This window comes from Periplaneta americana, chromosome 17 (genome assembly GCF_040183065.1).
Source record: "Periplaneta americana isolate PAMFEO1 chromosome 17, P.americana_PAMFEO1_priV1, whole genome shotgun sequence".
In the NCBI taxonomy this organism is placed as follows: Eukaryota; Metazoa; Arthropoda; class Insecta; order Blattodea; family Blattidae; genus Periplaneta; species Periplaneta americana.
Window position 1 is genome coordinate 59,280,288 of NC_091133.1, and position 26,268 is coordinate 59,306,555.

A 26,268-nucleotide genomic window follows, 5' to 3' on the forward strand; every position below is an offset into this window, starting at 1 on the left:
ATGAGTGTAATTTGGAAAGGTACTTGTGCAGATGTGAACATATCATACTCGTGGGTTTTAGTTGAAACTTAGATTTAAGATACAAATTAGATTTATTTTAAATGTTATTTTAAGTGATCGTGCTTCATTTAATTTAGAATATTCCCTATTATTATTATTATTATTATTATTATTATTATTATTATTATTATTATTATTATTATTATTATAATAAATTATTGTTAGTATTAATTATTTGTATTGATTATTGGTATTATTATTAAGTGTATTTTTAATGAATAAGTTTATTATTGTCATTATTGAGTGTAATTAGTTACCACTGCCACCGGGTATAAACCCATTGCAGTGTGAAGAAATACATACATGAATGCAGTGAAATTTAACAAAAAGTTAAATAACAGATTATTAACATATTACAAAAAATATTAGCATAACAAAATCGACACTAAACAATATGAAAAAAATACCATAATAGAAAAAAGAAAGTAAAGTACAGATCTAAAGATTAATTTCTATAACACTGAAACGGAAAGTCATGAAATTTCTAAATAAACACGAATATTAGTGTAATACTCGTATTACAGAAATTGTTTCTGCCGCTCTGTTATGACTCGTACACCCGCAGAGTTGCTCAGGATGGTTTGACCTTGGCTGGGTCTGCCTTCTTCTTGGAGCTCTTCGCTCTCGTCTTGAAGATCGCAGGTTCGAGGTGGTTATACGGCGTGATCTAAAGATTGGAATATAATAAAAGCAATTCAGTTAGTTAATAAGGAAAACGTAAGGAAGAATACAACAAATGAAATGTAACAAAATAATAAAAAAAAGAAAAAAATATGAAATTTAAATGAAATCCACAATAAAAAGAGTATTATAATAAATTCATTTGGTGATCAAGAGAACAAAGAAAAGGAAAAGGAAGAAAAATAAATATATTATACGTATTGCTGAAATGTGTGTTATGACTTTGAGACTATTGCAGTCTTGCTCGTGATGTAGTTGTGAAACATGAAATATTGTTGCTCTACATGCGACTAGGAGAAACGAACAAAGGCAAGATCTAGTTGACACAAGCTTTCTCATTGTGCAGCTTACTTGTTTCTCAGCTAGTTAGTTATTGTATTATATTGTGAATTATATTAACGTCCATAATTTACTTTCTGGTAATTTTATTCAAAGGATACTGTATATTGTACATGAATGAAAGCAGTTGTTTTTGCACGTGCTTTGGGGTATCAAACACCACAAAGTCACGTACTGTAGTATGTGAAAACTACTGCCTGAGCGCCAGCTCTGAAACAGTAGCAGGATTGCGGCGTGGAACCCGGTAGAGCAGTGGTGACCGAACTGGGTATCGTGATTACATCATGTAACCAAAGACATTCATACTAGTAAGAGGAGTTTCCTGTACATTGCTCTCTGTCTCGCTCACGTACTGATGGTAAGCAGTGTCGGTACCATGTCGCTCTACAAACCCTCTGTCTCTACGAGCAGGAACAGAAGGTTTCGTACAGAATGGGGAGAGGAATTTATTCGCTGTTCTGTCGGAGAAAATGTAATAAATGTTGCTTTGCAAATCAAGATTTTCAGGTATAACTCCCTGTAAAGTTGATTTGAATAATTTCGAGGGAAAAATTGTTCCGGAGCCGGGTATCGAACCCGGGACCTTTGGTTTAATGTACCAACGCTCTACCACTGAGCTACTCGGGAGAGTTCCCGAGTAGCTCAGTGGTAGAGAGTTGGTACGTTAAACCAAAGGTCCCGGGTTCGATACCCGGCTCCGAAACAATTTTTCCCTCGAAATTATTCAAATGTTGCTTTGCTCAACGGTTCATTTAGTAGTAGTATATAGAAGCGACATTACAGAGCATTACGCTGAATACACAGGCATAATAGGTATTATTATTATTACTATTATTATTATTATTATTATTATTATTATTATTATTGTTATTATTATTATTGTTGTTATTATTATTGTTATTATTATTATTATTATTATTATTATTAGGCCACCGACGTAGCTCAGTCGGTTAAGGCGCTTGCCTGCCGGTCTGAAGTTGCGCTCGGGCGCGGGTTCGATCCCCGTTTGGGCTGATTACCTGGTTGGGTTTTTTTTAGGTTTTCCCCAAACGTAAGGTGAATGCAAGGTAATCTATGGCGAATCCTCGGCCTCATCTCGCCAAATATCATCTCGCTATCACCAATCTCATCGACGCTAAATAACCTAGTAGTTCATACAGCGTAGTTATATAACAAACTTAAAAATTATTATTGTTATTATTATTATCATTATTATTATTATTATTATTATTATTATAATTTATCAGCAAGTGTTATCGTAATTTTTATATATGTAGGCCTACCTCAATATATAGTTGTACATCATTCCATTGAATAATAAAATAATTACTACGTTATATCTTCATTTTAATTCCTTTTTTAATCTTTTCATGACTATTATCAGTTATTTGCTAATTATTGATTTAATAATAATGATAATAATAATAAATAATAATAATAATAATAATAATAATAATAATAATAACAATAATATATTGAAACTGATTGATTGAATATTACATGCTAGTGTAGTAATGAAGTGAGCTATTAAACTCCAAGAACTGAAATCAGTCTTCAGTCATCGTCATGAAGAGAAAGATGACATAAATGTAAGGAAGCCAACTATCTAGTGGCGAACGAAATAGCTCGTTCTCTTAAGTCTTCTAACGAAGGAGAGTTTTATAAAAGCGTAATGATGAAGATGGCTGAAATAATTTGTCCAATGAAAGTTGTTAATTAATTTTGAAAAACTGCGCATTTCTCGAGTAAATATCCAGAAGAGACCTTAGGAAATTTCTGATTGTGTTCATTGAAAAATATATAAAAAAAGCAAGAACATTTGTATACTTTTTTTATTTGTTCTTGATGACAGTAGTGACATTACTGATACAGCAAAGCTTGCTACATTTATACGTGGGGTTGATGAAGAAATCAATGTTAGTGCATGAACCACCACTGGTTGTAGTTTTCATGCCAAGTACCTCTCCCCCGTCTCCTTACTTCTTAGACTGTCTCTCGCGTGTAATCACTGCCGTTCGAGTTTTGGTCACCGCTGCGATAGAGACTCAGAAACAGCAATAGGCGCGTGTAAGCAAGTTGTACTACAGTTTAGTATATTATAGCCACAAAGCTTGAGTTTTGAGGGTACTAGGAACAATAGAATGCAGGTACTATTTCGCATTGTCTATAATGAGGCGATAGTAGCGATCCTAGTGGTTAGCAACTATCTTTGGATGCATATTTACTACGTATTGAGCTTCGTGACTATATATACTAGACTGTGGTTGTACATAGGAGTCTGTTAGTAGTTCGTCACTCGCTCGTACGCGCTCCACTGCTACCAAGCGCTCCTGATGAGGGAAAGACTACTGAGCAAGGGTGTACATGGAAGGACAGCAGCATAAATCTTCTAACCGTTTTAACCCCGACTGAGGGGGGGCGGGTGAAATTGGAATGGAATTTACTGAAGCACTATGACCCAGCACTGCGACCTGTTACGATCTATTGTGCTAACTCTCAAGCTAAGCGCATTCCCAAACCCATACCGGCTGACTACACTACGGTTCGCTGCGTAGCTGGATTTCGAGCAGGCAAGCCCCTTCGTCCCTAGGCAGATCCCTTCGTGCGTCGCCAATCTTGCGATCGGGAAATGCTATGGAATGATGACGAAATGGAGAAATTGTGACGGAATGTTGTAAATGCCTAATTTGGGAAAAAAACGGGAGAACCACGAGAAAGACTCCAACTGCGACCTTGTCCGTCACAAATGTCACTATGGATTTTTCAATTAAAAATCCCAGACCTGACCGGGGCTCGAACCCAGACCCTAGGTCTGATCACTCAACCACAGCAGGGGTGACTTGGGGGATGACATTGCTTTTTAGGAATACAAAATTGGGAAATGCTCGATGTATAGTATGGAAGAAGCACGTGATGTGCAGAAAACATAATTATTTTTACTTTAGTCTATCACGATATTTAAATAAGTAGAAACGTTCTCAAAGGTAATCGAGTACTAAATTGCTGGGAGATTATTTATGTTTGATTACATGTTTCTTTGTTATTGCGGTAGTGGTCAAATTACACAGTTTATTTATGTACTTATTTATTTTGGTGGGGTTAAGGCCATCAAGCCTCTCTTCCACACCACCAGAAATACAAATACAGTTGTATTGCTCTAATTGCAGAAAATTGGGATCGTCATCATCCTGCTACAGATTATCGGCGATACCTAGATAGTGACCAATGGCTTATCCGTGGCTAACGAGAAAGACAGGCTTCGGCATGAATCGAAGTCACATGATTATCAAGGTCTAGTTATGGCCATCTTGACAGTCGCCTAATATAAATATATGTTCAAAGTTCTAAAAAACAAAGGAATTGCTATATTAAACTCCTGTTAAACGTGCATTTATATATAAACTTGTTCAATGTTGAACATTTTATGACTAAGAATCTGACGTCGCGCCGTAGCCTGACTTTCTCGTTAGCCACGTGGCTTATCAGCGTGACTTCTTTGTGTTATCCTATTTTTAAAAAAATCTTCATTCATTTGTTTCAAACTGCGATCTTTTGTTTTCTTATTAAAGAAAAGACTATCAATTGAAACCTGTACATCAGTAGATTGAAAATTTGAAGACGAGTAAAAAAAGTGTAGATGTACTGAATGTTCCATTTGTAATGAGAAAGTGATGCCATTTCCTGTTTAACCAGAAATAGTATTTTAATAACACTTGCAAATGTTTGTATATTTTATATCACATAAACAATTTCCCAAGTTTAATGTATTGTAAAATATATTTGGGGTCTACTAGAATCAAGTTAACACCCTATGAATGTGTGTATACATACATACATACATACATACATACATACATACATACATACATACATCGTTATATAACAGGAAAGCAACAACTAAAGAGTTACAGTATATTTATGTAATAATATTTATTGATATATGCGTACATACGAGTATAATCCGGTCTTTATCATTCTAACGATTTCCGGTTTCCTAGTCTCCATATGTCACTATCTAACCAGTTTACATCGTATCTGTCTTTTATCTTACATCTCCATTTTCCTTTGCTTCCACGTCCTCTTTCTGCAGGCTATCATTAGAGATGGGAACGATATATCGGTTTTTACGAAATACCGATATTTTCGTTTCGATATAGCGATATATCGATAGCGAAATTTTGATTCAATATATCGTATAATATATCGGTTTTTCATAATTTTATCGATTTTTTTGTGGAATTATTATCATTATCAACAACAACAAAATCCACACTAGATAGTCTAACTCCGATAGTTCCCGAGAGATGACGCCACTGAAGGTGGACAGTTACATAATTGTGCAACCTTACTCAATACCTTGTTCTAATTGGCTGGACTGGAATTTGAATTCAAATTGTTTAATATGCAGCACCAAATTCAAAATGCAGCGTGTGCGAACATGAGACAGACAGGAGGTTTACCTGGTTTACTTACATTTAAAATAATTACAAGTTCGGTTTATTTACATTTAAAAATGATTACGTTGTTAGGTAGAAAAGAGCATCTGTGTCATAGATTGAATCCTATATAACATTAGAATAATTGAATCGTGTTCCAATATCAAATACTCAACCAGGTAGAGTTCACTTAACTCTTTCCCACTATATAATTTAACCTCACCTTACCTTCACCATAATTTTAATTTAAGGTAAGACCTACATCATGGCACTGAAAATGTTTATTGTTACAATTTTGTCCCTAGCCGTGGCGTCGTTGTCTAAGGCATCCTGCCTAGGACTCGAGTTACGGAATGCGCGCTGGTTCGAGTCCTCATGGGGAAAGAAATTTTCTCATGAAATTTCGGCCAGTGTGTGGGACCGGTGCCCACCCAGCATCGTGATGCACTTGGGGAGCTACGATAGGTAGCGAAATCCGGTTGCGAATACCAGCTATAACGGCTGGGGGGATCATCGTGTTAACCACACGATACCTCCATTCTGGTTGGATGATCGTCCACCTCTGCTTCGGCATGTGGGCGTGAGGCCAGCAGTCGGCTGGTCAGTCTAGGCTCTTCACGGGCTGTAGCGCCACGGATTATTATATTATTGTTAAAATTTTACATTTTACTTTTGACTGTTTATGATGTTAATTTCAATGGTAAAAAGGAACATTAAAATTTAAGTAATTTTATTGTAATACAATAAATGTACACCTGAAAATGCAATTTGCTTATGGAATAGCGATATATCGATAATCGTTCGATATATTTTCTGCAATATATATGGATTATCGAAATTAGATTTACAATATATTGCAATATCAATATATCGGTATATAATTTATTTCCTCCATCACTATCCACATCCTCTTTGTGTAGGCTGTCATTTCATCATTTGTTTTGGGGACTCTAACACCATTATGCATAAATAAATATATTAATTAAATTCATATGTGATTAATTTCTTTAAACTGAATGCCATTGAAACGACTCGAAATTATATTGAAATCAGCTTCTAAAATAAATCGAGTAACACGTGCTGCCCGTGAGGAAAGAATGTTCGTATATTTTAATATATAATAATAAGATACTACCATTCAGAAAGTTGCAGCTACCGTAAATGTCCGAGAAGAGCTAGTTGCGACCGAGAGAAATAAGAGTTCTGTGTACAGAAATGCGCATGAAATCGTATGAAACTGTATGTGCATAAGATACTTTTTTACAGTTATTAAAATCTATGAAGCGATTCGTTTCAATTGTTTACTTTTTGAATACTGCTATAATTGGAGACAACGTCTTCGAACTTGATTCGTTGCAACTTTAGTACAAGGTCTACGGATTACCGTTCTCCTTGAGAGGCCAAACACGTCCGCAAGTTCTGGTCTTGAAGTGAAACTTTAAGAACTCGACTTGATGGCGTCTATCAAATCAATGCTCTTCAAACTTTCTTAAGACGTTATCGATAATAACAAGTAGTGGTCCCTCTCCAAAGGACGTGACAGTTCACCACTTTTATTACAATTTATATTAGGAATGCGTTGTGAAGAGCTCTTTTATTTTATCGTTATACAAAGTAGGAAGAAAGTATTATGGTTCTATAGAAATGTCTCGAGGTCCATGTGTTGAAACACGGCTGGAGTACATTGATTTTTATCCTGTTCCTGCACGAAATGTTTCTAGAATTTTTATACCCATGTCAGTATTCAACTTCGCTCTTCTTGTCAGTCATCGTATCAACTATTATATATATATATATATATATATATATATATATATATATATTAAGTAGGTTATTTTACGACGCTTTATCAACATCTTAGGTTATTTAGCGTCTGAATGAGATGAAGGTGATAATGCCGGTGAAATGAGTTCGGGGTCCAGCACCAGAAGTTACCCAGCATTTGCTCATATTGGGTTGAGGGAAAACCCCGGAAAAACCTCAACCAGATAACTTGCCCCGACCGGGAATCGAACCCGGACCAGCTGGTTTCGCGGCCAGACGCGCTAACCGTTACTCCACAGGTTTGGACACTATTAAATAGAGTAAACACCTGATCATTTATAACAAATTGAGTCGACTTGGTTGACGGAGTTGGTATAGCGCTGGCTTTCTATGCCCGAGGTTGCGGGTTGGATCCCGGGCTAGGCCAATGACATTTAAGTGTGCTTAAATGCGACAGGCTCATGTCAGTAGATTTACTGGCATGTTAAAGAACTCCTGCGGGACAAAATTCCGGCACTCAGGCGACGCTGATATAACCCCGGCAGTTGCGAGCGTCATTAAGTAAAACAATATTTTTATGACAAATTGATCAGCCTAATGAATTTTCAACACAACAAGTTATGTCACTCTCTCTATGCTACCATCTAGCGACTGCAAAAGAAGTCACGTTATAACCCTTATGGAATTGTTTGGAGTAATAGCTAGCAACTGTACTTCTATCTAGCGGTCGTTACCAAAAAATGTCTTTTCTACAATAGAGGATCTCGTGATTTTTCTCTTTTTATATTGCCATTTCACGTATCACCGTCCTCCGTAAGTCTTTTCGTGGTTTCGACTCAAAGAACGTAGATCTTTACACTCTTTGTCTTTACTCTTTCGGATTCTGCACACCTCATCACCAAATTATCTTTCGTCTCGTTTCTCCTATCTATACTCTAAACACGATGTACAGTTGTCAAAAAAAAAAAAAGTGGCCGCACTCGTGAACAGCGAATATTTTCAAAGTCCACTTCAGGTCGCGGCGATGTTACACGATGCATGTGCTTGTAGAAGCAGTTCCGGAACTATGAAAGTGTTCCATATCTGCGCCTCGTAGACCAGCGGTAGAGTGCTTGTTTAATGATTCAAAGGTTGTGGGTTCGGGCCTTCTTCAAGTTTTCATTTTATTTTTTAATCGTTCTTTAGCGATGTAAATGATATTCAAATTATCATTCTTTAGAGATATGAATAAAATTCAAGTCCTCATTTGTATTCTGTTATCGTATTATAACGATATGAATAATAATTATTATTATTGTATCTCCAATGGGGGTTAGCCCTATTTTACATATGTATGTTAGGGCTATAGTTTCAAACACAAAAAAAAGATAGGCATAAAGAGAAATGGAAAAGAAAATTAAATTAGCTTACGCGATGTAAACAAAACATAGACAATCCGTAAATTAGGCATTGCGATTGCAAAACAAATATCAGTTATCAATTTGAAACATACAAAAACATTAACAACACACATACGTAACACTTCTATAACACAAATATGCAGCTTTCCGTACCATACATCATAAATTAATACACAATAGTCACACAAACACAATCAAACTATAATTACGATATTGCGACATCAAGCTCCCATAACTGACTCGCATACATAACAAATCAAGCATCCTTTGCAACACATACACTTCAACACAGTAACCACACTTTTAAAAGTCACAAATTTGGCTCCAAGAAGAATAAATAGGACACTGTTACTAATTGCTATTCTTCTACAATTTCTTAAATACTTCCTTAATAAATCTGTGAAATTCCGATATGAATAATATTCACGTTTTTTATATTGTTATCGTTCTTTAGCGATATAGATAATATTCAAGTTATCATTTATATTCTGTTTTCCTTCATTAGCATTATAAAATAATATTCAAGTTATTTATATTGTTATTGTTCTTTCGCAATATAAATAATCTGTATTTTATGTAAGTAATTATTATAACACAAATAACCATCTTTCTTTGTAAAATAGGTTATTTTATTTAAATACGTATTATATAATATATTATATTAATTAAACAAACCGATATTTATCATTTATATTCTGTTATCGTTCTTTAATGATACTGTATAAATAATATTCAAGTTATTTATATTGTAATCGTTCTTTAGCGATATGAATAACATAAATTTAGTATTAGGTTTGGAAAAATCCAGTTGCATAACACTGGTATTAGTTTTTCTTTTTGTATTATTACATTATACTATCTTGAACCACAATAAAATGAAAAGGAGTAACGAGGAATTGAACCTGAGACGTTGACATCTAAATCCCCACGTTCGTCCGCTGAGCTACGAAGGCAAAAATGTGGAAACATTTTCGGAAAAATTGGCCCAATCACACTCTAAGATTTTCTGATGATTCGTAGAAGCTAATCCAGAATGCGGGGGGCAAAGGCTAATTGAGATTTCCCGGTCTCTGATCGGGTCAAACATCCTGATAGAATTAATATTTGACCCTTGCCGTGACTTTCGGTGAAGTCCGGAGGGCCCAATTAGTCAAATCCACTCTCCTCATCTCCACGCTTGGGCCCCCTGGAATTTAATAAGATGCGAAAGAGATAGTGGTGTGCGGAAAGCAACGGGATGTTACCGCATTTAGGCAAATGCAAACATGAACAAAGGAAGCTTTTAATAGAAGAAGAAGGATCTTCTGCGGACATCTGGAAAAAGAACTAAGGAAGAGACTGGTGAAGTGCTTTGTGTGGAGTGTGGATTGTATGGGGATGGAACATGGACATTACGATGAAATGAAGAGAAACGAATTGAAGCATTTGAAATGTGGATGTGGAGAAGAACGGTGCGTGTGAAGTGGACAGACAGAATAAGAAATAAAATTGTGTTTGAAAAAGTGAGTGAAGAAAGAATGATGCTGAAACTGATTAGAAAGAGAAAAAGGAATTGGTTGGGTCTCTGGTTGAAAAGAATAATAGACGACATTAGGATATGTGGATCATATGCGGAGACTAAGAGGAAGGCAGAAAATAGGAAAGATTGGAGATTGCTGGGTTTGCAATGAAAGACCTGCCCGTGGACAGAACACTTATGTAAGTATGTTCAGAATGCCTGGAATATCGTGTGTAAGAACAGTCGCTATTTGCAAAGACTAGTCAATTCCATGCCCACTCGACTGCAAGATGATCGAGATAAGAGGAAGATAGATTAAATATTGAATTGTGGCTTTTTGTTTTGTTTTTTGAACGCTTAATTGTTTGAATGTTTTAAGGCCGACGCCAGTAAATTTGTTTTGTGTATGCCACGAAAGATATTTTTATTGAGAATAAAATCTTTTTTCTTTCCATTTGCAGCCACAATATCATAATGATAAAGTCATGGCATAATATATTAATGAACCTGATGTTAATTACTAAAATAATCGTTATAATATGTATAGTTTGTCTCTCTCAAAAACAGAACAAAAAAGAGCATAAAAAGCACGAGGTTGTAATCGAACGCAGGACCTTATGAATAAGAGGCCTGAACGCTACCATTACGCTATCGAATAACACACAGAGTACCTCAATTATAACTGTAGATATCAGGCAACGTGGTCCAACAACATGTAACATCGCCTGTCTCCGAATTGTAGCGAAGATACCCGAAGGGAACTTTGTTTCAGGAGAGCGGCCACTTTTTCTTTTGACAGCTGTACAGTAAATAACAGATCACTTATCTGTGGCATGCTAACTATACCTCTTCATAGAACATTTTGTTACTCATCATCTTTTATAGTCCCCACCTCGCGACAATGGAATTTCTTGTCATAAAGTATAGGGGCTGCAAGGCAAAAAACACTTTTAAAGTAGCTAGCTTAAAGGATAACCTTCTTAGCAATTAATTCTAATTATACTGACTTTAACGGCCCCAACCCGTGCTCGTTCCCTTAAGGGGGACTAATTAAAATATAATATAGTATGCACATTGTATAGCAGCGGTCATCAACATAGTGCACCCTCGGGCTAGCATCCCTTACCCGCGAATATGACGGGTAGGCGGAAACTGCACACTTTGATCCGGAAACTGCACACTGCTTTTCGAGAGACCCACTATTCCTATCCGGATACTACACACTGATTCACGAGGGTTTTTACTTATTCTGTCCGGAAACTGCAAAATTTACAAAATATTTTTCTTTTGTATTTGGCTGACTTTACATTGAAACATCTTACTTCCTTCCTTCATTGCTTTGCAGCTTAATGTAAATCTCAGTTTATATGTTCAAAAGTTGATTCACGATTTTATACACTGAAGGATGACTGCTGTAAAAACTGACATTAAAATTCTTGTGAAATGATTCACAGCCATTTGTTGTGCGAGAGGTCGATGCAGTCATGGCTGCCTATACAGTAGGAGGGAAATTTCATCTTCGGAGATGTACGTTACTAGTAAATACTCTGCAGATTTCTCAAGTCTAGTATCTATTGGTTTTACCTCGCCAGTTCCATAGCGAAGACATCCCCGACTTCCTCTGGATTCAAATACATTATTCCAAAAACCATCCTGAGCCACTGTCCTATCTCACTATCTTCTTTGTACTCCTTCGCCAGACCTACACACTGTATTTTACGCCACCATGCTTGCGCAAGATGGAAGCGGCAGACTACGAGTATAATAGTAACGTATTCCCAAGTTTTCACCACTGCAGCATGTAGCCTATAGCTAGTTCAAAGTCTATTACTACATTAGATGGTCTTGGCCGCCACAAGTACGTTTATCAATCTAGATTTTTCCCAGTTCTAACTGAGACTCGAACTCAGGCTACCTGCATTATAGACAAATATAGCCTAGACATCCAGCCACCCCAGGACTATAAATAAGTGCTACATTACAATAATTTATTACATTTTAATAATTCAGTTATAGTCTTGCATAACCGGTTACTAAACGTAGAAGAGATATATTGCTACTGAACGCCTGGCGCTATAGACAGCATGCGAAGCTCTTGTGTCTCGCGGAGTGGTCAAATGTTCGGTTTAACGAATGTCCGAGTCTCACTCGGGCGGACGGCTCTGGATCATGAACAACAGATAATATTGAGCCATCCAGGAGTTCCAAGAATCGTTGCAAGGACGCGATTATCATCGTATACCTTTCAATTGATATTTCCTCCTCTCTTCTCATTGATTGAAGCACTCATCGTGAAGCTGCAATCATTAGTCTTGAGAGTGCTTTTATTTTTGTTAATAACCTTTTATCTTCCTAAAAACGATTTATTAGAGGAATAATAATACATCCACTTAGAATAATTAAAACACATAGGCTATATTAACACTACTCTTTCAGAGGTAGCCTATATATTTTGAGTTTAAAGTATGAACGTTGCAATAGTAAGTGTGTACATATTTGCTCTTCTATTTTGTAAGTAATTGCAGTTTATTTTATTCTTGTATTTGTTTACATGTCAGATTTCATCTATGCATTACGCTTATTTCCTTTGTTTTTTACCGCTGTCCATTACTTGATTGATATATTAGTTATGAAGAAAAATGTACCAAAGTGTCCAATAAATTATAATCCTATTTCAAGCTAACTTACTTGCTTATGGCTTTTAAGGAATCCGCAGGTTCATTGCCGCCCTCACATAAGCCCGCCATCGGTCTCATCCTGTGCAAGATTAATCCCGTCTCTATCGTCATATCCCACTTCCCTCAAATCCATTTTAATATTTTCTTCCCATCTAAGTCTCGGGCCACCGGCGTGGCTCAGTCGGTTAAGGCGCTTGCCTGCCGATCTGAAGTTGCGTTCGGGCGCGGGTTCGATCCCCGCTTGGGCTGATTACCTGGTTGGGTTTTTTCCGAGGTTTTCCCCAACCGTAATGTGAATGCAAGGTAATCTATGGCGAATCCTCGGCCTCATCTCGCCAAATATCATCTCGCTATCACCAATCTCATCGACGCTAAATAACCTAGTAGTTGATACAGCGTCGTTAAATAACCAACTAAAATAAAAAAAAATCTAAGTCTCGGCCTTCTAAAAGGTCTTTTTCCCCTCCAGCCTCCCAACTAACACTCTGTATGCATTTCTGGATTCGCCCATACGTGCTACATGCCCTGCCCATTTCAAACGTCTGGATTTAATGTTCCTAAGTATGTCAGGTAAAGAATACAATACGTGCAGTTCTGCGTTGTGTAACTTTGTCAATTCTCCTGTAACTTCATCCCTCTTAGCCCAAAATATTTTCCTAAGAATTTCAAGCTGATACTTTTTTAATTAGGAAAAGTAAATTTCCTTCAATGGTTACTCCATTTGTGTAGTTACAAAATGTCATCCGAGTTTCTGTATGATAAAATGCGTTTGGTATTCTGTCCTGTATATCTGTGGTTCTGTCTAGCCAGGCGCAACCGCTTCAAGGTCGGATATTCGAACGACTGTCTAAGCTCCCCGGATGATCTGCGACCGGTCAAACATAAACCGGTTCTAAGTGCTGTTCTGCAGCACTCTGATTGCAGTTTTGCTCATCTTGTAATTGTGTTTTTCCACATTTACAGTCGGCCTGAGTGGCGCAGTCGCTAGAGTGCTGGCCTTCTGTACCCGAGGTTGCGGGTTCGATCCCGGCCCAGGTCGATGGCAGTTAAGTGTGGTTAAATGCGACAGGCTCATGTCAGTAGATTTACTGGAATGTAAAAGAACTCCTGCGGGACGAAATTCCGACACACCGACGACGCTGATATAACTTCGGCTGTTGGGAGTGTTGTTAAATATAATAATTTATTCATTTTCCACCTTTAAATATCAGAAAAAACTGTACATAAATAAATAAAATTCAAAGAAAATGAAGAAACAGGTAAAAGTGAACTCGTGTAAATAGTGGAAATACTTGAATTACGCAGAAGCTCGGACGTCAGTAAATAAACACGAGTTTCGGAAGCATCTACCGGCATGTCAACAGAAAATTAGTGAAGCTTTAAGCAACAGTTTCCTCCTTGCTAATCCTTAATCCTGGATGCAAAATTGTGGTGAGAGAAACTGTCGAGACGGAAAATGGGATACGTTTGGAGCCTTTGATTCCGTGCATCCTTGGAACTACAGTTTAGAAGTGTGTCGTTTGCAGAACATTCATTCTAACTTAAATTACTGTACAGTAATTCATCTGGCTTAATATGATGTGAATGTAACAGTTAGGGTGCAAATTGGCCATTGCAAGCGGCTCGGCCATTAAACCTGCGTGAAGGAATACTTTCTACCAAACAAGGAAACAGCACTCGAATTGATGTTCAACTTGTCTTACAGATTGTCGGCCATTACTCAAGGTACATAAGTCCCTCGTGCTGAATAGAGCGCTCAAAGCAATTTATATTCATAGGGTCAACGTCTATAATGACTGAATAATCCATGGTTTACCTTAGTCACTAATGAAAATGCAGCGTTATCACTTCACAGAACACTCTGCTGCATCCTTCATGCCTGCACAATCATCAGTTCAGATGGGGTATGTTAATTAATGCCTCCAAATATGATCATTTACAAAAGGGCCCTAGATTATTGATTCCATTAATATACTTTCAAAACTGTTTACCACAGCAGTTAGCTACTTTTAACTTAGCAATGAAATTAAACTTTTCTCAATATCATATAATATATGTATTAAGTAATGTCTACCCTTTCCAACTTCTCATTGAATATTTCCTTTCTCTATACAATATTCTTCGGAACTTCCCATTGGCTTGATTAACAAGACTGATGTTTTACCCAGAGTTTTATGTTTCTCTTACCGATCCCGTTTCATTGTTAGTTTATTCTCACCATACCAGACAACCATTGTATCACAGTCTACTATATACAGTCGCGAAGCTTGGGATGATTTTTTGCATTTCTCGTGATAGTTGCTAGCCGCTTGGAGCGCTGTGACTACTAGGAACAATAGACTGTGTCACTGCCATCGTGATCTAATACAGGCCATAAGGCAGACCATGTCACTCGCTTAACCCGATCAAGAAGGGCGGCGTTTCAACCATATAAATTAATTGGAATGCATAAAGAGTAACATATATTGCTCTAAAATGTAGTGTAATTGCATTAATAAAATTTAAAATAATGATTAGGGGACACTTCAGACATGATTCCTTGCGAGTTAAGGTGTAATGTTACTTTTGGTGTGAAAATTACATTGTTCGTATGTGTAATACCTGCCTTTATTTCGATTAAATATTGCGAAATTCTTGTACATTCATTTATGCACGATTCAATAATTTTCAGTTGCACCGCACGAATATTTAGATATGTTGAAATTATAGGTTATGTTTACTGTACCAGTTGCCCCTTTATTTCTAATTTTAGAAATGCCCTGCCACTACATATGTATGGTGTGTTGTATGGAAATTATAGGTTATGTTCACTATACTTAAATTATATTCCTATATTCGCAATTATACATTATAATTAAACATAATGTCATGTATGACACCCGTCACATTGTATTTGTCTATATTTTAATACTACAATTAAGTACTGAATTATTGTATTTATCTACTATCTAAGAGACGAAGTAACACAATCGTGCGAACACTAATTTCATAGGAGTGGTATGGTAAATTTTCTGTCTACAATTAAGGAAGGTAGATGTGCTAAATTAAAATCACAATATAAATTCGTTTTTATTGAACCTCAAAATAGCTTCCATTCTAAACTTAAAATGTTGATGCGAACAGATTATGTTAGCACGTAAAATTCTCTCCACATTAAAATAACACAGTTTTGTAATTATTTCTGCAACATATTATGCAACAAGAAGTAAACGGAACTTATGGACATATTACACTAAATAAAACTTAGCAATGATACGCAATGAAGTTATAATATAATATTTCACTGAGCTCCATACACTGAAATAGAAAACCCGAACATACATTACGGCTTGGTCTAGATCGAAAACTCATTGACTGTGCCGTATTTCGCTTTGTTGTGGAAAGTTATGTAAACTGTGAAATTTTCGTTATCGGTTGTAATAACTGTAAATGGCTAAAATACAATAATTTGAATAATAATATGGGACAAGGAGACGTTTGTGGTACCATAAATATTGTAAGAAAAAGAGGTCAGAGTTATCCTTCTTCCGACAGATCCAGGAAGGTGAGTTTATAAAATATAATATATACTTTATGAAAATAATATATAAACCTTATGTATTTCGTATTTCAATAGTGGAAGGAAGGTGTTAATTTTTTCAAAAGAATACGATATCGAAAGTACAATACATTTTATCGTCTGCTGGGGAAAGGGTCTGTAATGAGGTGATAGTAGCGATCCTGGTGGTTAGCAACTATCTATGGATGCATATTTCAACTGTCTACGTATGCATATTTAGTAAGTATTGAGCTACGTGACTGTATATACTAGACTGTGATTGTATCTCAACTACACTTATTATCTCTGAGGATTATTACATTCCTCGGTAGTTCATAATTTCTTGATACTGTATTTCAGACATCTCTTTGTAAAGGCATAAAATCCTTCAGTTGAAGGATCCAAGGCCTGTGCAGGTCGTTTCTGTTTAAGATTTCAGTTTGTCGCCCGAGGCTCTTGTTCAGCAGCGGCGATTTTCATCTCGCTCAGTTGTAAAACTTTCTTGATTGGAAATTCTCGGAGCGCAGTAACATTATTAGTTGGAAGTTTTATTTTTTTCGTAGACTCGTATCTCATTTAAAATTCGTCCAATATAATTAAATTACACTAAGACGGATAATTGCATCTCTTATACTGTCATGTTATTATGGAGTTTATTAACAGCAGTTGAATCTTTACATAACATCAAGCACTGCACTAAAATTCATTTTTGGACAGGGTTGTGATATTTGCGTAAAGTGATTACTTTGAATATTGATTTACGTACTCCACAAAACTACATTTAGATACATTATTTAATCTTGTACATTTATGGATAAAATGTACAGGATGGAAGTGATATAACTCTGCGAATTGAAGGGGGTAATAGAGTGCATTAAAATAAATAATTTATTTATTTAACTAGCTAGCTAGTGAGTACAAATTAAAATTATAAAAAAAAATGCTTCTAGCCAGGCTCGTTACGGTGTGGTCTTAGCTAATAATATAACATAAAATTTACAAAGAGAGTTTACTAAATAGAGTAATTAACTTAATTCAAACCAATAAATAATACACAAGAGCGAAAAAAAATAGAAGAAGAAAGAGAAAAGAGAGAAAAACACATTTAATATAAATTGACAATCAGAAAGAAGCCAGTGATACTCAATAAAAAAATGAATATAGTCGACAGAAATAAAGGGTAAAAAATACATACATTTGTTAATATTGTATATAATGAATAATTTTATTAATTTATTTCTTAAAAGATTCAATTTTAAAATATTTTAAATTTGGAAAATGGTTTTTAATTTTATTATAAAGTCTTGGACCGAAACTAGGACCATGTTTAAGAGCTGCACTTGTATGGCATTTAGCCTCAATTAATGGGAAAGTAGACTTTTGTCTTCGAGTACGTTATTCATATCGATTGGATTTATGTAAGCATAAAGAGTTATTGTGCGTTTTGTAATTAAGTGCATAGTTAATTAGAAAATTAGGCTGAAATTTGGCAACAGCGCATCGCCGACTCAGTTATGAATACACACGAACTCAGATATGAACAACAGAATTTTTTCCCTTAATCACTGCAGTAGGGTTGCTAGACTTCTTAATGACAAGAAATAATATACGTGTTAATATTTTTATTCAACTGGTAAGCAAATCGTCCATTTTATTAAAAAATTGAAAAGAGATGAACCATTCCTTTTCAGTTTTTCTAGTGATAAGGTTAAAATCAGAATCACAAGGATAATAATAATGATAATAATAATAATAATAATTAGTATTATTATTTCATAATTTATTTATTTAATCTGGCAGAGCTAAGGCCAGTAGGCCTTCTCTTCCTCCCAGCCAGACTCCAATTCTAATTGAATATAATTGGCTTTTAGGATAGTATTTGTCGAGTAAAATAGTGTCAACATTTAGAGGAAAATTATTTATTTTTTTGAGAAAGGTATACATTTGGGATTAATATGGCATTAGAATTTTGTTGTTGTACTCTATCCAAGGAATAAGCTGTTAAAATCTGTACAGTTATATTATATTTATCCTGTATATTAGACCTGCCTTTGAGGTCGTGCATAGAAGCGTCTTTACGGTATATGCCTAATAAAATTAGATATTACTACTTTCAGAATGTTGATTGATTTCCATTTTTTTCTTATTTATTCTGCTTAATCTCCCCTTTTTCCCGACTACACAATACTGCGGGTATGAAGAGCGTTTCATTGGATCGCACACTAGACATCTCACTAATGCGGGACTCGCCGGTCATAGGATCCGCATGACGCAGAGCCACCATTCAGACATCACAAGACAAAGGACAAACTTTCATATTCGTGGGCGGAAGATACATTTCTTCCATTTCCCACGCCGGGAATCGAACCTCGGACTATTTGCTTGGCTATCCACATAGCTTCAACGGTGGACTATTGAATTCCTATTTTTTTTTTTATAATTTATTCGTTACCACTAGAGCCTTACGTTTGGTTACCCAAAGACTCCAGCTGTTCACTGAACATACAAAAAAAATCGAAGATAGGAGGTTGGAAATGAGTGCTACAGTTGGAGAATTTGGTAGCAAGCATGTCATTACGAAAATGAAAATGTATTTTATCAGGAAGAAGGATAATTTTTCATTTGAAACCCTTGAAATGTTTAGAGTCATCGATTGTGAGGTAATTTGTAGAGATACGTGAAGCACGCACTTATAATCTGTTTTATTTATGCTGAAATTTATATTTTTCGTTTCTTAAATGCAGACTTTAATTAGGCCTAAATTATCTAGATGCGTTTTACTTATTGTAAAAATCGGGATAGACAAATTCCGAGCGCTAGATAGCCGTGGGATTAGAAATTGTATGTGGCGCCTGAATTGTTTGAGTTCAAAGTTTTTGAAGACTTCGATTACTTTTATGTCACTACGACTAATACATAATGTTAATAAAAGCGGTTATAGGAAAAATTCTAATAAACTTATTAAATTAATATCGTGAAATTTGTTACGCATCTCAAGATATTGTCATACATTGCTTCAGAGCGTCTCTGAGAGCGTGTGTTTGCATTACATAGGCTAGATATTTAATATTGTTTATTATACACTATTGTTCTGAAAAGTACAACATCCAGAAAGAATGGCCCGAACGACTCCAAACTCGGGAGATGTGTAGAACCACGAATAACTGATTACGTTTCCAGAAAGATGGCGTAGACATAGACCTAACAGTAATGTCTCTTGTGTCACCAGCAAAGTCAGTGTTATGCCACAGTCTAGTATATACAGTCACGAAATTCAATACGTAGTAAATATGCATCCATAGATAGTTGCTAACCACTAGGATCGCTACTATCGCCTCATTACGGACAGTGCGAAATAGTACCTGCACAGTCTATTGCTCCTAGTACCCTCATAAACTCAAGCTTCGTGACTGTTTATACTAGACTGTGGTTATGCCTTGCTCAGTGAGTACAGAGCTTCCAAACGAGGAGAAGGTGGAAATATTGGCAAGGAGTGGTAATATCAGTCTTCGTTTTTTACTATATATGGTGTTGTTAAATAGCGAAAAGCTCTAAAAGTACATCTCGTGTCCATCAGTCTGCGTGCACAAAGAAACAAAACAGTTGCCTTTGTGATGTGGATGTGGTGTGTCCTTTGTGTTTTTAATCAATTTCAAAGTTTTTGCAGGTATGTAGTTTCAATCTTATTGAAAAAAAAATATATGTCGTGTTTATAAATCACTCTTGATTTGTTGCACTGGTGAAGAATAGCTCTATCACATGGCTTAAGAGTAATATTTATTTAGGACAACAATTGCCATACATAATCTTAGAAACTTTCATGAGTCGATGCAGCTAATATGGGCTACCGCTATGTGCCATATATGAGCTAGGTAGCCCGTATTACAAGCACATTAACACGTCCCGTATTTTCACAATTGCGATTTGCGTTATTTGTCACAGAATATTGCCATTGATCTGACACAGGTTTCCTACTATGTTTCTTTCTTTTTTCCAATTGAATCGGTTATTGTTGAAAGGAACTAAGTCCACTTTTTAAAGTTTTGAGATAATCGAAAAAAAAACTGTTTTGTGGATAATCTATCGAAGATTAAACCAAATATATATTGTACGCATAAAAAATATGTGTATAATGTATGATTGTTTAATCTTCGATAGATTTTCCACAAAACAGTATTTTTCGATTATCTCAAAATTTTAAAAAGTCGACTTAGTTCCTTTCAACAACAACCGATTCAATTGTATTTTCAAATGTTTGTGGTAGCCCATATTTAGACCCTATTACCTGTAGAGGACCAGTTCGTCTTACTTTCAAAAAGTAATTATATGCAAATATCTATTGCAAATATTGATCTTTAAGATTGGAAAAATTGTAGCCTATATGAATATTTACTCTGTATGTCAATAAAGATTTCCGAGCAATATGCCACACCATTTTTCATTATTATGAGGAAAACAAAATGGTAGCCCATATTTCCACTTTCTCCTCTACATTTATCTGTTTGTTTTCGTCTTCTTTAATTCCATTTCATACTTTCTCAATATTTAGTGTATATCTTATTCTGTTTTCGTACTTCATTTCTTCTTCTTTGTCTTCACTCTTGTCCTCTTCATTTCCTCGCTAATTTACTTTTTGTTATCCTATATTAGACTCATTTGCTTCTTTCTCCGTTGCTGCAAAATCCTCTTAGTCGTACATAAATCCTGCGAGAAAAGTCGGATGAGTTAAATTGTCGATAACAGACGACGATGAAAAAGTATGAGAGTTTGAAACGAGATTAGTTTTCTTATTAAGTATACAACAAATTAACACGTGAAAGTAAGTAAAAAGATGAAGTAAAAGTACTTAAATCTACCCGCGGATTTCAGACTTTCTAAAGAGAAAGAAAAGAGTTTGATGAAGTATTGTAATTAACCTGAATATAAGATAACACTTTATACAGGAACAAGAGGAAAGAAAAACACACGCACGAGACGAGGAGGGCATTGTTTCCGGTACTCGTGTGCTAACTAGGAATTGGTATTGCCATTTTCTCTAACTGCTTAAGACTTAAGCCATTCATTGCAAAACCGAATTACGCTCGAACTGAGGGGATAAACCTTAGCAGAAGGATGAACTTCCAGTCCTGGCGTGAGGAGGAACAAGAGATAATGAAGAAAGGCAGGAATAGATAAGATGGAATGGGAAGGGGGATTGAAGCACGTAGCGTTCGTAGCCTTTCTCACGTATCCTTTAGGCATGCGCGGATGCGTTGTGCCCTCCGCGAGATAGGATCTGCTACTCCATAAACCATGTGCACTAGTTTTGTTATTTCTTTCTATTCGCAGATGGAGTGAAGCTCTAATAATGTACACGTAACGTACTGTGGAATCAATTGTATTCTGCGCAGAATCAATTACTTTTATTTGCAATTAGATTTATTTGTAATTCATTTACAACTACAGATTGTATTTACAGCAGATGAGAATAAGTTGTAGCAATATGAAACAGAGATGTAAAGAGGACAGGTGAATCTGAACTACTGAGGTAAAACTTGCTCCAATAATAATAATAATAATAATAATAATAATAATAATAATAATAATTTTTATTTTTATTTATTTACTTATATTTAATGTGCTGTACAACAGCCAGTGGCCAATTACAATTCAGCACAAACACAATAAAACAAAAACATTAACAATGATATCAATTACAATAAAAATACAATGGAATAATTATTAAAATAATGGCAGTTAAATAAAATGATAATTGCAAATGAAGAATTGATTCATGTAAATGAAAAATGGAATCATATAAATAGTATTACAAAGATATACAAGATGACGAGAATAATATTATAATACATAGACCTATCTATACAAAAGGTCTAAATTAATAACTGACATAAAACTCAAAAAGTATATACTACACATTAAATCGATCCTACGTCCATCCATGCAAATCAGCAGACCGGAGAGAGAGATTTAGAATTTTTATTATAAAAAATTTTATAAAATCTTAAACCTCTAGCAGGAATACGAAGACTGATATTGCTTATGAATGATTCACAATCAATATCACCCTTAATGATATTATAAAAAAATAAATAATCAAGATCTTGATGTAAGGTAAATAAGCTACAGCAATTAATCTCATATTTATAATCGGAATTAGGTAAAAATCTATAAGAACATAAGGAAATCATCATCATCATCATCATCATCATCATCATCATCATCTGTGGTCATACAGCCCTTTTAGTTTAGCCTTGACCTCCTTAAGAATTGCCGCCCAATCTTCCCTCTCTAGGGCTCTCCGTCTCCATCTCTTAATTCCTGCTTTAACTAGATCATCCTGAACATCATCCAACCATCGTAGTTTAGGTCTTCCTGCTCTTCTTTTACCACTTAGCCTGGCATCTAGTAATCTTTTAGGAATATTATTATTGTCCATTCTGATAATGTGGCCCAGCCACTCCAGCCGTCTAATTTTATATCAGTGACAATACTTGAATCTTTATATAGTTTTTGTAGTTCAGAATTGGTCCTAATTCTCCACTCTCCCTTATCATAAATAGGGCCATGAATTTTTCTTAAAATTTTCCTTTCCCACGTATTTAAGATGGTTATTGCTCGTTCAGTAGAGTCCAGGTTTCGCTTCCAAAAGTCACTGTAGGTTTAATAATTGTTTTATAAATCCTCACCTTCATTTTTTTGGAGATATATCTGGTTCTTATAATTTTATCTAATGCTCTGAGGCTTCGATTGCCAATGGCTATTTTATCCTTGATCTCAGTTAATATGTTGTTATCCTCGGTGACTATCGAGCCGAGATATCGGAACCTTGACACTTTCTCAAAAGTAACCTCATTTAAGACAACAGTTTTTACAGTATTGTCTCTCGTGGTTATGTTATTCATATACTTTGTCTTTGTTCTGTTAATATTTAAATTTGAAGCATTTGTCTCATTATGTATCTGTTTGAGGACATCATCTAAGGATGACACATTCCGTGCAAATACAGCTACATCATCAGCAAAAGCAAAGTATTGAAACATTCTATTAAATATGGTTCCCCCTGGATTAATGGCAATCTTTCTAATAACTCGCTCTAGACCAATATTAAATAAGAGTGTTGATAATTCCATTATGAGTTATGAACTTTTCTGATAATTTATTCTGTATTTTAACTTTATTTTGTGTATTCATTAAGGTCATCTTGGTTAAGGCAATTAACTTTCTAGGGATTCCAAATTCTGCCATTGCATCAAATATATAATTCCTATTTATTGTATCAAATGCTTGTTTAAAATCAATATACAACTGGTGTAACGGTAAGTTAAATTCATAAAATTTCTCTAAAATCATACGTAAGGAAAAAACCTGATCAGTCGTGGATCTTCCTTTACGAAAGCCACATTGGTAATCGCCAAGAGCTGATTCAGCGTATGGTTCAATATACTTAGATAAAATATTGGTAAAAATTTTATAGGTGACATTTAAAAGTGAGATTCCTCTATAGTTATTACATTCCAATTTACTGCCTTTTTTGTGTATAGGACATATAATGGCTACATTCCAATCATTAGGCATTTGTTCAAGCTGCCAAATATCAAGAATCAAATTATAGATATGTTTCCATAAAGCTCTGCCACCATGTTTTATTAATTCCATGTTAATAGAATCTTCTCCTGGGGCTCGGTTATTCTTCATCCTTCTAATTACATCATTTACCATGAAGATAGTTGGAGAGGGAACAAGAGGATCAGGTCCAAAATAGATCAAATTTGATGTGGGTTTATCTTCCCTGGCCTCGTTTAACAAATCATTAAAATGTTCTACCCATAATTTTAGTATTTCTTGTTCTCCGGCAACAAGGGTTCCTTCTTTATTTTTACACATAGTAGTTCTTGGTTGGAAACCTGTTTTAATGTTTCGAACACTTTCAAAAAATTTTCTACTCTCGTTCCTCCCAAAGTTTTCATCTAATTCATAAAGTATACTTTCCTCTAGCTCTTTCTTTTTCTTTTTACATATATTCTTTGTGGCTCTCCGTGCAGTTTTATATTCTTCTTCTGCTGCTCTAGTTCGCTTTTGCATCATTTTAAGTCTATAAGCATTTCTTGACTTAATTGCTTCTTGGCATTCCTTGTCAAACCATTGGTTTCTATTTTGTTTTTGAACTGTTGAAAGTACTTCGGTTGCTGTATTACATATCGTTTGCTTGATAAAAACCCATTTCTGTTCTATGTCCATGTCTTCCATTGTTTGTTCGCCCATTTTATTTTCAATGGATCTTCGATAATCATCTGCTATTACTTTGTCCTTTAGTCGTCCGATGTCAAATTTAATGCATCTCTTATTAGGGCGCGAGGTTAATAGACACATTCTCTGTCTATACTTGACTCTTATCAAAAAGTGATCAGAATCACAGTCTGCTCCTCTTAATGATCGAACATCCAATATATCTGATGCATGTCTTTTACTGACCAACACATGGTCAATTTGATTAGTTGTATTACCATCAGGTGACGTCCATGTTTGCAGATGTATGATCTTATGTGGAAACATGGTACTGGATACTACAAAGTCTCTAGTTATCGCAAAATCACATAATCTTTCACCATTATCATTTGTAATATCATGAAGGGTATGTTTACCAATGTTAGCAGCCTTATAATCTGTGCCAATTTTAGCATTTAAATCTCCCATGATAATAACAACGTCATATTTAGGGATTTGCTGACATACTCTATCTAGTTGGTCATAAAAGTTATTCTTGCTTGTCTCATCCTTATCTTCGGTAGGTGCATGTACAGAAACTATTGTAGTATTGAAGAACCTTCCTTTCAATCTTATAGAGCACATCCGCTCATTAATAGGGTCAAAGTTGAGTAAGTTACTTTTAAATTTCTTGTGAATGAAAAACCCTGTTCCAAAATTATTTCTATTTCCGCTTCCACTATATAATACAGTATAATTTTCAGAATCAAAAATTTCAGAGCCCCGCCATCGTATCTCCTGAATAGCTGCTATTGATATATTATATTTATTTAGCTCTTGTATAAGGTTTCTTAATGCTCCAGTTCGGTATAAACTTCTTACATTCCATGTAGCCAAATTCATGTCCATTTTACGTTTGCCAGGTCGTTTCCGTAAATCCATCCGGCTGCATTCTTTAGGTTTCTCAACGGTAAAATTTTTTTACAAAAGTGAGGTTGTCAGCCTCACGTTTCAACCCCCAACCTGGAGGACCAGGTCATTTGATTTTGGGGTTTCCGTCCCCTAGACTGGTTGCCTTCACTACGGCTATAGAGTCCAGTCTACCCCTGATTTGATTTTGGGGTATCCTCCCCTAGATGAGCTGGTTTCTCTGCACCTTTGAGCCTCATCTGCCCATTCCCAAGTAGGTACCGCTCAATCTGAGAACAGACATACCATCTTGGATTGCCTCTTCCGCCAGGTCCGCTGTACCGATGATCTTCATCTCCATCTTCGCTGTCGTTGAGGTCTTCACCTTAACCCTGGCTAGGGGCCTCCATATTTATATCCCCTGGAGACAGGGTGGCCCAGATATACCCCCAGGCATTGAGTTGGCTGACTGCGGCCATAACCGGGCGATGGGCTCGCCACATCCCTACGCCGATATAAGGAAATAATGACAATAATAATAATAATAATGATAATAATAATAATAATAATACTTACAAATGACTTTTAAGGAACCCACAGGTTCATTGTCGCCCTCACAAAAGCCCGCTATCGGTCCCTATCCTGTGCAAGATTAATCCAGTCTTTATCATCATATCCCACCTCTCTAAAATCCATTTTAATATTATCCTCCAATCTACGTCTCGGCCTCCCCAAAGGTCTTTTTCCCTCCGGTCTCCCA

The 26,268-nt window shown here is 35.6% G+C and overlaps 1 non-coding gene across 1 annotated transcript; it reads right to left on the bottom strand.

Moving 5' to 3' along the window:
- Positions 1–1,635: 1,635 nt before the first annotated feature.
- On the bottom strand, positions 1,636–1,707 carry TRNAN-AUU (transfer RNA asparagine (anticodon AUU)). Its single transcript has one exon. It is a non-coding gene; the product is annotated as a tRNA-Asn (tRNA).
- Positions 1,708–26,268: the final 24,561 nt, after the last annotated feature.